The sequence below is a fragment of the Lepisosteus oculatus genome, chromosome 2 (assembly GCF_040954835.1).
Source record: "Lepisosteus oculatus isolate fLepOcu1 chromosome 2, fLepOcu1.hap2, whole genome shotgun sequence".
In the NCBI taxonomy this organism is placed as follows: domain Eukaryota; kingdom Metazoa; phylum Chordata; class Actinopteri; order Semionotiformes; family Lepisosteidae; genus Lepisosteus; species Lepisosteus oculatus.
Genome location: NC_090697.1, coordinates 19023009 through 19036434, shown reverse-complemented (window position 1 = coordinate 19036434; position 13426 = coordinate 19023009). Strand labels below are relative to the sequence as shown.

The 13426-nt window shown below is 37.9% G+C and overlaps 1 protein-coding gene across 5 annotated transcripts in view; it reads right to left on the bottom strand.

Moving 5' to 3' along the window:
• The window catches only part of hivep2a (HIVEP zinc finger 2a), a 111142-nt gene that overhangs the window by 71826 nt on the left and 25890 nt on the right, over positions 1 to 13426 (bottom strand). Inside the window, exon 1 of one of the 5 annotated variants that reach the window (XR_011191648.1) lies at positions 891 to 1089. The exons of the other annotated variants lie outside the window; for them this stretch is intronic. The gene's annotated coding sequence lies outside the window, so the exon portion shown is untranslated. Of the gene's footprint in view, positions 1 to 890; positions 1090 to 13426 lie in introns of those variants that run through there. 5 annotated transcript variants of the gene reach the window in all.

The window sequence follows — 13426 nt, the reverse complement described above, 5'->3', positions numbered from 1 at the left end:
CTAATCTCACCACTGGGTTCCCTACCCTTTCTAGTGAGTGGAGGGAATTATAAACGCTGAGTGGCTGGGAGATAAGCTTCTCAGAAACAATGCACACCTTTGAACCACTGGGAGACTGCCGTGTGTGAGGCATAAAGCCAGAACCAGCAGTGTTTCCCCATCTTATCAAGAAGACGAATTATCCTATTATTTCATTGTGATAATAAACATTCCTTAGGGCACAGCCCATAAAACTGGTCTCGGCTTAACAGCTTTTCCTGGATGAGGTCTGTGTTATTTTAACCATGCAGGGATATGGCAATAGTGACTGTAGTAAGTGAGGGGGTTCCTTAAATTATGGGAACTACTACCATGTAATCTGCCGATCGGAGTCTAAGAGAGAACAGGATTACTGCAGCTACTGCTACCAAGACAAACAGCATGACAACACTAGTCCCTCAGCTCTGAGGTGGCTGGCAGAGACCTGTGAACAGGAACAGTGAAAGGCAGATTAAGTGCAAGGTATGAGGTAATTGTCACTGTTTCATTCCGATCGCCTGCTCCAGTAATGGCTGTGGAATACCTGCAAGAGCTGTGTATACAACTCATCGGAACAGAAATGAGACATATTGCTTCAGTCTAACACAACTAAGAGCTGCAAAGCTATAGAGCAGCAAACAAAACAAAAAGGAAAACAATCAAGACATAGAAACACGACAGCACTGCACAACACCACACGGCATATACCATCAAATAAAACAACAGGTCTCTTTCCAGCTTCTCGATTGAAATGCTGAAAAACACTGGCAAAGCCTCCTCCATTCAGCTCACAAACGGAAAGCTACTGTGTTTGTCACAAGGAAATCACCCCTCAATAAAAAAACAACAAAAAGAAACGTCTGTCTACCAACCTGCTTTTATCAGCTCCCCAGTCCCATATCTTCAGTCATTCGCAGCATTCCACAGCTTGGAAATTCCTGTTGTCCATTCTCTGAGGTCACTAATAAAGCCAAACAGCAGGCGTAACTCCCATCAATCATAAGCCACTCACTGATAGAGCGTATGTTAGGAGACCTACTGATGTAAGCTAGTCACCAGAGAAAATACCCAGCCGTGACGCATATCCAGGAACAAAAATAGCTATAGGGCCCCCAAAGGGATTATACAACAGCCCACATTTAGAGACACTTCCAGCAGCCTGGCCGGCAGTCGATTCACTATGCTTTCATTGGTGGCTGCGAAGGGTTTACACGGTAGTTTACATTTCCCTAAGCAGACATGACCACAAATAGAGGGGTCGAACGAAAAGGCAGCAGTTAGGAGAAATTACAGGCTGCTCAGTGAATTCTGACACAGCTCTACATGAACTGATGCAGAAACCACTGTCTAGTGGTGAAGAACGCTTCCTGTCTTTCCCCTGCTGGCTGTCCTCGGAGTGCCGGGGATAACAACATCTCGTAACTACCATACCTCTCCACAGCCCCTAAAAATAGTACACAAGTTTAATACTAGCAAAACCTCTTAGAGATGTGCTACCCCTATCTCAATCGCTGCTCTCAGTGCAGTGACCTGATTTGCATCCTGCTTTTTCTCTGCTTTGTTCTCATACTTAATGTGACATTGGTAAGATGACTTAAAGCACAGGCTTTCAGAAATGATCTTCCAAGAAACTTTGCGCTGCTCAAGCACTGACTTGTGTATATGTAGACACACGCATTCTAGGTTTTAACGGGAGGAAAACATTTAAGTATGAGGGATGCTAATACAAATTAAGTGTACATACACACTAGTGTCCTATTTTTCACACAGTTCAGCTCAATTCAGGTTCTGAAAGCAGCCTGCAACTCAGAAAGGATTCTGTTCACATGAGTAGTTTTTTTAATTGATTATGTTTTTGCATAGGTCAATAGATTCTGTATAGTTTTCCTACATATTAGTAAGTCAGTAAAATATTCTGGTTTCACTGAATTTTTTACCATCTTGTTTGACCAAAGCATAATAGAGTTTTAAAGTTTCACAGCCTTAGCACAAAGAATTTATATCCTGCAAAATAATCCTTCATTTTATTCCCTGAATACAGTGAGGCAGATCAGATACAACACTGGCTTGCATGTTATTTGTCTCAAATTTAAACAATCTATCCATTACTAAACTGCTTTCATTCTGTCCCTATAACAGGGTCCAATTTAAACAGCTAAAAATACTCAACCTCTCCAAACCTCACATGTCAAAGACAGTAACTGCTAAAAGCCAAAGGTAAACTGAGCACACTCCACTGCAATCGCAGGAGTATTGTGTTTAGGACAGAAGGGACTGACAGGCTGGCCAGTGTTTGGCAACAATGTAGCTTGCTCTTTTGCAGTGTCTGAAATACAGTATATGGCTGTATATTAATGTCAGTAAAGTAATTTAAGGAACTACAGAATACAAATCTGCTAAGTCTCTACATAGTTTAAATAAACATTAGTGAACTACCTTGCATTCTAATTTGTAGTGAATCAAAATTATAACTGATTTAAGTCATATATTAAGGTGCCTTGAACATCCATCAGCATGTTTCAAGTGCCCAATAATTTAAACTTATATTCTGCAAGAGTAAAATGTCTTGCCCTCACTGTGGCCCCAGGCGTAAATAATTAAAATTTGTCACAATTTTAAATGAGTCTATTACTTTTTCAATATGCAATGTACTGTACATAGGTGCAGTATATCTTCAATATTTAATTATATCTAAACTATATTATTCAGTTTCATAAACCACTTCAGGTACACACTGTATGAATCTACCTACAGAAGTCTTTTGTTTTTCTAAATGCAGCAAATTAACTACGCTTAAGAGAAGGAGAACACCCACACAAATTTAAAAGCACAGTGGACACATCATGCCATATATAAAGCTAGCAATAAGGTACCCAATTCGAAGACAAGCGGCCTGACTACTACAATGCTGGGAAGATAAGGCAAATGTAGCCTTGGACATGTGGGTGGTGACACTGTTCTAGCATAGAGCTGAAAATAAAATAAATGCCATAGTTACTCAGCAGATATTCCACCAATACAAAAGTTATTGAGCTACTTGACCACAGAAACAAAAGGTCAGACTTAGACTCCCAAACAACATTAAGACTGAATGAGAATGTTAATAGCAGAGGTGCTGGTGTGGATGAGTGCCAGCTGTGAAGTGCCTCATTCATCAGTACACCCTGACACATGTGCGGGGATTTAAAGATTTTCCTGAAAACAATCCTCCAAAACAAACCAGTCTGCCTAGCAGCTCAAATGGGCGATTTGCTGTTCATTTTTCTTTGTTTTTTCAAAATTATTTGTCCACTTTCTGGTTTTTAGAAGAAAAAAATCATTATCATATCCTGTTATAGGTCTACTTTTCTGTTGTGGAAGGTGGGACTGTTGTGAAGTATGAACTGTTTCACATTGCTGGTTTACCTCTCTAGAGATAATAATCTTATATTCAAACAGAAATAGGAACAGGAATCCCAGATGAGAAATTCTGAATTACATTAATCGCTGAAATGTACACTGAATGTACGTGATATGTATAATATACTGTAAAGAGCACAAACTATATAATATACTGTATACATCTTTCCTAAACAACATTCTGAATGCTGTTTAAATCTCTTAACAATACTACAGGTAGTAATCCTGCCTTAGCTGTTGAAAGCATATAATTTCTTTTCATTTAGAAACTATTCATATCTTTCGGCCAGCATTCAAGCTGGGGCACAAGTGAAATTTGATTCGTTGTGGCCTTCTTTGTCTTTCTGTATTTGTCATTCTTGGTCTTGTGCTTTTGTAGACCTATTTTAGAAAATGAAACTAAAGTGTGTTCACAGGGTATGATTTATCTCTCCAGAGCAGGACTGAGGCACAGAGCTGGGGTAACGAGGTGACGCCACAGTTATTGTGCCTGCTCCAGAGAAAGACACCGAAACCCAGTTTTCGCTGCAAATTCCTAAAAACAAAGCAGGCGACATTCTGTTCTGGGCAGACCTGTTCTGGGTAGCAAACCAACAGGAAAGAGGAGAAGAATCTTTTCTCATACTGTACGTAAAAATGTAAATCTGCTTTTCAACTTGTCTGTCTATTAAATATGCTTGCTATTTCAGCTTTCACTAACAGTGCCTATAAAGCAAAGCTTCGGACATGAACAGAACACGCAATGGCCTTTAAACAGCAATTATCAGGAGAGACTCTTGTGGGCTATCATTGCTAGAAGTATTACAAAGAAATTCAGATGCTGGCCGGGGAATTTTATCCCTTCCATTACATCTTTATTGCATCAATAATTAATTATAAGTACTGCTTAAAGTATCCTATTCCCATAGTGCATCTATGAGAACTTTGATATCTTTATTGAAGTGTTTTCATATTAATAACCTTAACCCCCCTCTGCAATAAACCCTTTCTCCTAGACTGATACATTCATTTTAATGTCCGGTTTAAAAAGCTCTTATGGCTTTGTTTTAAACTGGCACTCACATTTACAACAGTGTGTCAGTTGTGTACTTTGTCAAACGTAGCCATTGTTCTAATGATTTTCTAATATGCACTTTTCAGCACGGGAAAAGTCAGCTTCACAGTAGAAAAGGAAACTTGAAATTTAACAGGAATCATAATTACTTAATTGGAATTCTTTCAACCAAATATGACACCAATTACAAATGCAGTAAAACATGAAAACTCTTACCCATCTTACATTTGATGTTTGGGTATTTGACTTCCTTTTTAATGTGTAACTGCACAGCAATTCTGTCAATTAGAATACATCAAAAAAAGTTTTAACACCTGCATATAGCTATTAATTTCCTGTTTGGGTTACAAGTATCTTAGACTGCTATATTTAGCAATTATTTTAAAAAAATACTTTCTGAACAGACTTTTCATACTTTCATACTTTGTGAGGTGTGAGGGGGGATAAAATTAGCTTCTCAGAAGGCCCTTGGCAAAGCAAGTTAAATGTTGACAATCTGCCATTTATGACAACTCCAATAAGTTATGTTTTAACAACAATACTAAAGTGGCCATTTAGAGTTCAATGTCTTACAAGACAACGTTCACTTTTTTTGCTCTTACGAGAAAATGTATACTCCTTTTCTCAATTGAAAATGTACTACATCCAGATACATCTCTTACTGACGTTTCCAGAAATCTTTTAAAAATGCAAAGTTAAAAAGTTTAACAAAAAAAGCAACAATAGAGAAAGCATAAGAAATACACATTGAAGAAAATGAGATCATGAATAACAATGACAAGCAGCTTCCTCACTCCTGGTTTCATCCATCCGTTTTTTAACTTCTTCCAATTTAGGGTCATGGGGGTGCCGGAGCCGATCCCAGCAAGCAACAGGTGAAAGACAAGTGGATCCAAGACTAAAAAAAGCTCTTCCACTACATGCTTACGTTCAAAAGCGACCTACAGTACGTTAAGGACAGGATGCCAGTCCATCGCATGGTAGACACAGACACGCACACACTCACACCAGGGCCAATTTTCCTAGAAGTATGTTTTTGTACTGCGGGGGGAAACAGGGGCACCTGGACGAAACCCACACAAACAAGGGGAGAACATACAGACTCCATGCAGATAGCATCCCAGGTCTGGAACTGAACCGAGGGCTCCAGTGCTATGAGGCAGAAATGCTAACCACTGTGACACGGTGCTGGCCCTCCTCTGTTTCATGAAATGATAGCAGCAGTTTTCACTTTCAGGATAATGCAATCAAATGTGCATGGTAAAACTACTGCTGGTATTCAAGGCAGTAGTGTAGAGTAGCAGTTAGGGCTCTGGATTTGCAAGTCACTATGGATACATGTGTCAGTCAAATTAAAAAAATCACTTCATTTTGCAAATGATACTGTAGCACTAAGGCAATGAGAGTAAAGGCACTGAGGTATCAATGTCCTAACACACTGTGGGTTGCTCTGCATGTAGCAGAAGACCTTTTGGTAGTCTCTGATTCAAATTCAGCATTGAAATGATGCGCCGTCTGAGAAAGAAAAACGTGCAACTAATTAAATAATTGGAGCAGAACAAATTAAGAGCACAACCTGTTTCTGCTCTGACCACTGCAATATGGCGTCCATCGCCAGACCCAAATCTTTTGAAAAAATCTCCATCTGACCGAGGATCTGAGCCTATGGCAGAAGGCAGAAGGCAGAAGGACAGTGCCTCAGCACTGCCCACGAGCACAAACCACAAAGGAATGAGCTGCACCTGATACAACAGTCCAGAGAGAATAAAAAAAAAACAGGAAGTCGTCATTAGAGCAGCTGTCTTCTAAGAAATATAATCATGCAGAAGAAGTAGGTAGTGAGAGTGGGGCTGGAGGATGAGCATTTAAGTAGACCTGATGGTCACATTTACTATACACATACCATCTTAAATGTGTAATGGAGGCATTTGTTCCTTAAGCTCTTAAAAACTTTTTACATTATGGGAAGAAGAATTTTGTTATAGAAAATGTCAGGAATTTTAATTTTGTCGAATTTCTTTAATTTAAAAGGTTTTTTAATTGAATTTTAAAAACATAAAACTTAAAGCTATTGTTTAAAATAATGTACAGTAGATTAGGACATATTGCTATTCCTATTGAAACTCCTAAACTAATAATGATGGGTATGAGACAAAAAAAGACATTGCAGATCTTCATGTTCTCATTCATAACAAGCTGATTTGAAAATCACACAAGCCTACGCCATGTAAAGTGTACAGCGGTTACTGTATGTATTTTTACAAACACTTATCAAAGTCCCTGTGGAAGAAACCTGAAAAACAGAAGCTAAAGCAGAACAACTCTGAACAACATATAGGTTGCAACACTTTCAGATAAATGAAGCCTTTTCTTATGATCTCATGATCGCAAATGTCATTGTAAAGGTAAAACTTAAAGGTTATCAGAGAAATTGAGTGCTAGACAGTTTGTTATGTTTGTGATGTTATAATGAGTTTTAAGCTTCCTAACTGTAAGCTGAACATTATTGTAAAACCAGATCTCACTTCATAACCCCACACGGTGTCTTCATAGACCACGTCAGGTCCTCAAGAAGTACAAAGTCCCTTGACAGAACAGGAGCAAACAATCATGAAAACACTCAACAGTAATGTGAAAGCAGGCTTTCATGCATCAGAGACAATTGCTTATTGGTGTGTAATCTAAAGGTTTCGTTTTAACAATGTAACTGTCAATCTTACAAAAACCCACACATTTTCTGCTAATAATCCTGTCCCTAACAGTCCCTAATCCCTACCACGAAACTCTCCTGTGTCTAGTACTGTACATGTTGTGATTCAAATTTAGAAATTCAGCATTGAAATCAGGAGCCCTCCAAGAATGCAAAACGTGTTACTTGTACAATTCCCAAAGGTGCCCCCTCGCACTGTTAGTTTCAAAGATCTCATGTTGCTTCTGGCACCTGTTTCCCCAGTGGCAAGATCAAATGGTCAAAGTGGCAAACTCTAGGTCTCCATGGTCATTTTCCTTCCACAACAGGATCAACTTGCTCCAGCCTCCCAGACAAATGGCAACATGTTTAGACATAGGGTTTTCCTAAACAGATCTCCAGAGTGCATTAGCTTCCCCCTTTAAATGCACAGCACTGCAAACTGCATTTCTTTCAGCACTTTAACAAGACGAAGCACTAAGCCAAGAGTTTAAATTCCCATTGGTACCTATAGGAAATTCATATTGTGAAGTTCAGCTGAATAGTGTTAGATCACCTTGTGTTAAGACCTGAACAAATCTGGCCAGCTGCAAAAAAACATGTACAAATTTCTCTTAGTTTTCCCCTGAAATTTTCTTTAAATCTAATCATGTTATAAAAAAGTGAGCAAGGTAAGGTATTCAATAGTTTAAATATGGTACTGTATATAATAAGGCAGTGATCCTCACTGCTTTTCTTGTGTTTAGTCTTATCAGTGGCTGCAGAAGGAGAAGAAGTGGGTAATTTGTGATTCATCTGAGAGTTTTGGGGGAAAAGTGTATCTTCCAAAGAAGTTAATAACAAAACGTAAAAAGTATTAGTATTGTTTTCAGTATAGTACAACACTAGGCCTGCCATCTGTAAAAATTAACTGTCCTGAAGAGTACATATGTGCAATGTAGCTCTTAAGTCCCTTAATGTTCACTTCAGTAGTCTGGGACAGCCTTGAAATTGATGTTGCTGGATGGGTAGTGAAGGTTAAGGTACCGGCTTCAATCTCTAAATATGAATGTCTACCCCATGAATAATCTACACAGCTGGGCATGTCTCGGGCATATAGTTTAGTCTAGTACAACACAGAAGCAAACTGCATTTGATTTAGGTCCTTACATTAGCATTTATAGAACAGTGCACCACGGGCTCAAACTGTATGGCACTGGTGCAAAGAGCACAACAACAGCTGAAAGAAAACCTGACCCATATTTTCTCATACATAGAGGACATACTTACATACTTAAGAGGACCTTAAGCTTATTTCTAGTCCCCTTCACTTCATGCCAGACTAAAAGAAAATAAACTAATATTTTCAGAATTAAATGCACAATTAAATTGTTATTAATTTCATCCCATTAAATCTGTTTGGTTTCACCATACTTACTGAAATGCATATGAAAGAATATTGAAGACAACTCTAAAACAGTAGCAGCATTAAAAATTATAATACTGCTAAATTATAAAGAGGAAAATATATATGGGAGATAAAAGATAACTAATTAGACCAAGAAAAAGGGAAGCAATTAGCTTTTGCTTCTGATGGTTTCTACAGAGTCCGTAATGTTTCCATTGCCTTCCTCATCCTGCATAACCTGAAGCTATAAAGCAGGGGCTTAATTCATTCATTCATTCAATGTTTCAGCATGCAAACAGACTTGCCTATAGATGACTGTGTATGCATAAAGGGCTTTGAAATCTTAAACACATTGACTGTGTAGTTTTTAAACGATACTGTATAATCATCTCACTACATGATTTTCATGGTATGCTTCTGCTTTGTAGCACATTACATTTAGTCAACCTTAAGAACAATTTCTAACATCTATATGGTACAAAAATGTAATATTATCTTTAAAAATCAATATCTTTTAAAATCTTTTTAATTTAATTTAACAGATGATAGTAATTTTTTAAAGATTTTCCTAATAGTCTGTGGAATGCTTTTAGTATGGTCTCCAGAAACCTACAGTATATGTAGGTCAGCTCTTTCCATAGACAAAGGATCTCCATGACATCATCCTGAATGCAACCCACTACTTTTAGAGAACGCAAGGTGTACTGCGCAAACCTCTACAGTCAGCAGCCTCCATGAGGAAAAGGAAGGCACTACAAGCAGCTGAGTATTGCCTAAATGCAGTACTATCCACCAACACAGAAGAGTGTTCAGACAGTTTGCAGTTCATTTTTGAATGACCAGTGTAGCAACACAAATACACTACACTGTACCAAGGGCCTCTGTCCTTTTAGCCCATTTTGAACAATTAGCACAGGGTGTATTTAATTGCATTTATTCACTTTTTTATGGAGGATAAATCATATTGCACTTATTCTTTTCCTATATAACTATATCTTTAACTACTGTATATCTTCTATATTTGTCAAGAACGCAGATCCCACAGGCAGATCCATTTTGCAAAGCTCTACTGCACAAATCCTTCATTCAAAACATTTGGGTTTAAGTTGTCTTTTATGCCAACATATTAATTCACACTGTTAATGATTTTAAGTGTATTTCTGTTATACAAGCAATGTCACATCTTGTGTGTATGTATCAGTTCAAAACATGCCACAATTTGTTTTTCTCCAGCAATAAGGAAATCACAGATTGTGTTTGTGTTTTTACCATATCTTTAAAAAGACGATGTCTGATCTAAGAAATATCTTTTTAAAGATAATAGTGAATGCCATCAAAAGATCAGTGTGCATATTTTCATTCCTGTTTATGACAGTCAATTAGATCTAAAATGGATTTTACCAGGGCACTAAACCATATGCACCATGATGTTTTATTACAACTACAGCAGCATAAATTGAAACACTGCCATGGATTATTGCTGTTCAAATCCCTAGGGTCTGTTTGCTATCACTTTCTTGTGCCCAATATTACACCAATGCGTCAAACATTGTAGCTATTTCTGTGTTCTGGCTTTTTACAAATGACTCTAACATACACATTACTGGAGATAGTCTCTGGGAAGAATGTGACTCACAAACTATGAAGAAGACATGAGAGATTGTCTCCTCTAAAAGGAGAACTGCGTTTATGAAAATAAAATGAGAGAGACTTAATGTAAAAACAGTTTTTTAACCTCATCATGCTACTGGAAGAGAATTTTACAGCCAGAATCACCAGCATCCATTGCATTGCTTTCTTATGGACACTAATGTCTCATTTCCACTTGTTGATTCCGAGCTATACTTGAGACAACAGATCTGGGAAAGGTGTAAATACAATACATTTCCACACTCCTTGTCACTACACCTTGTCACACCACATTATACCATCATGAAGCAGTCAGATCTGTGCATACCATGCACACCAGCAAACAGTGCCTAATTCTACATCATTACTGTGCACCCCACCAGTCAGTGCCACCTTCTACACTGTCACTATACATGAACAATCAACTGTGCTTTGAGTCATTTTTAATCACAGCACACCCAAAGCAGAAAAAATAAATGCTTTAGTGTCATATGCACCACAGAACAAAATAACACTGATATACCGTAAGATAAATTAGTCATTACTAAAGTGGTAAAATATTTGTCCAGCATCTCACCGATAAAAGGAAACCAAACAGCCTACCAGTGAATTTCAGGAATCCACAGTACTACAATCTGCATCAAGTAATTGTATTTGGAGATCAAATTATTCTGATGAAACAGTTGTACAAGCATCTATCTAGAACTCCAAACTGGATAAAAGCACAATCTTCAACTCTTGCTTTCCAATGCACAATTGTATGTCTGATTGAGAATGCCCACTCATTCTGAGACCAACATATGTTACTTTTTTCATATGTCACAGAAGACAATGGTCTATGCTACAGCAGAACAACTCTAATCTATATCTTATCAAACTTATCAAAAATGCAATGGCATTTGAAACACAGACACAACATAGGACACAATAGGATTTTGATTGTAATTCTGCACCCAAATGGGAGGAGTGGTTGCACTGTGGCTAAGGATCTGTGCCTGTGGCTGGGAGGTTGCTGATTCAAATCCCGTAGCCAGCAGAGGGATCCTACTCCATTGGACCCCTGAGCAAGGCCCTTAACCCCAGCTGCTCCAGGGGTGCTGTACAATAGCTGACCTGCGCTCTGACCCCAAGCTTCTCTCCCTGTCTGTGTGTATGTGTCTCATGGAGAGCAAGTTGGGGTATGCGAAAAGATGAATTCCAAATACAAGAAATTGTATATGGCTAATAGGGTGATCTTAATCTTAAAATCCAATTTGAAAACATTTGACACAATCCTGAAATCTTTCTCTTTGAAAAAGAAATTGTTGCCTCACCTAATGACTTTTAAAAATCATACAGTTTGAGCCAAAGTATCAGCATAAAATACTGAGTATTTGGAATAGATTGAGTTAAATTGTATGAACTATTTAATCTGTCTAGCACTGAATTCTCTTTCAGAGATGCTATGTGTATCAGCCAATTAACAGACACAGAGTGAGAAAAACAGAGTCTGGGGAATTGCTAATTTAAGACCTCCTGAATCCATCCAGCAAACAGAACTATGAGCATTAGAGGAAGCTTTAGAGTAAAGTTGTAAGAAAGCAATACAGCCTTTTAACATGACACGTGCTAACAAAGACATCATTCAAAGGATGATATGTAAGCTTACAGGGCATTAAGTAGGCCCAAAACATGAAACGGTAGCTCTACAATGTGTCTTCAGTAAAGGAACATTTTCCGCTTTGGAAGCTCTGAATACATTTTTTATGTGTGTGTTTGTGAACTTGGTTGTTGGGGGATCACCGCTTCAGGCGAATATAATCAAAAGCATGTCACAGTCACCAGCTTGCACCTCAGTGTTCTGCTTCTACCACTGTGCTTGCTTTGCACTTCTACGGAAGCTAATTTTTATGCTTGAGATATTTAAATTGCTTTGGGGTCCTTCTGGAAAATATAAAATGCTATAAAATGCAAGGAAATATTTTTAAATTGTAGTGAGACAGAGTGATTTGAGCAGGTCGCTTAGATTGGAAATTACTATTATACAGCTTCAGGGATATACATGAATTTAAACATAATAAAATATTAGATGCTACAAAGCCAAAGCCTGCATTTGGGTGACTCCCCCAGTCCAAATTTGAGGGGAAACACAAATGCTCTGTGCTCTGTTTTCTGTGAATAAAATTCACAAAATCCCTGAGGGTAAACTACAGAAGACATGTATTCATCAGTTTTGTGCCATGGTCCTTTTTTAACACACTTAACGCTGCATTTGTTAACTTTCTGACAGAGCTGATAATACATTACATTACATATGTCCTGCATCCTGATCAAATGTCTGACAGGACACCATTTTTTTACAGTGTTCCTACACTTTAATATCACTCTGCACCTATCATGGTAAATTGAAAATGAGATTACAATATTTTTCACACTGTTATAAAGTACACAGAGAAGTGGTTTCAGTTTTTAATTGATGATCATTTGCACAACCTTCCGTTTGTGGCTCTTAAAGGCAATCAGCATCTGAAGTAGAAAGAAATTCCTGCAGCTGTGGTGGCAGCAAATCTCCAAAATAACATTGATCGGGAGGAGCTTCATGAGATCTTGTGCAGCATTAGAGAAACAGTCAGTAGTTTGGAGAGAGAAAATAAATCTGTCTTTGACGTATGTTCTAAAGCACTCAAGAAGTGAGGTGCAGCTGTTTTGGCCATTAAGAAAATTTTCATTTAACTTGTGTTCCTCATAACACTTCTTAATGCTTTACAAGTAGCGTCCATTTTCTGTGATGAGAGTGGAAATGATTAATTTGATGCAATGCTGGGCAGATGTCCTTGGTACAGTGTGAAAGCCCAGATGAAATCGAATTTCAATAGGAGTTGCAAGGACTTCTAACATCTTCACTTGCAAAAACAAGTGCATCACATTTGCAAAGAAGCACGAGGAGCGTTTCAGCAAGTACTGTACCTGGATTGTGCAATAATTATTTCAAATTTAAAATATACTGTGTAAATAATACAAAATTTATGTTGCACATGATGCAGCTGTCCCTTTGAAAGTATAAACATTCCAGAATAGGAAGATACTGTAGTAACATGGGGCTGCAGGTATTCTGATAATTTATTCTTGTAAACTACTCAGCTTAGTTTAGAAAAGTAGTAATAGCCTGAAGGACCTCTCATTTGAGAGAATTCAAGCTCTTATATCTGAGTAATTGAGAAGCAATTGATAAAGATGATCCAGAGAAAGCTGTAATGTAGTGACAGAGCAA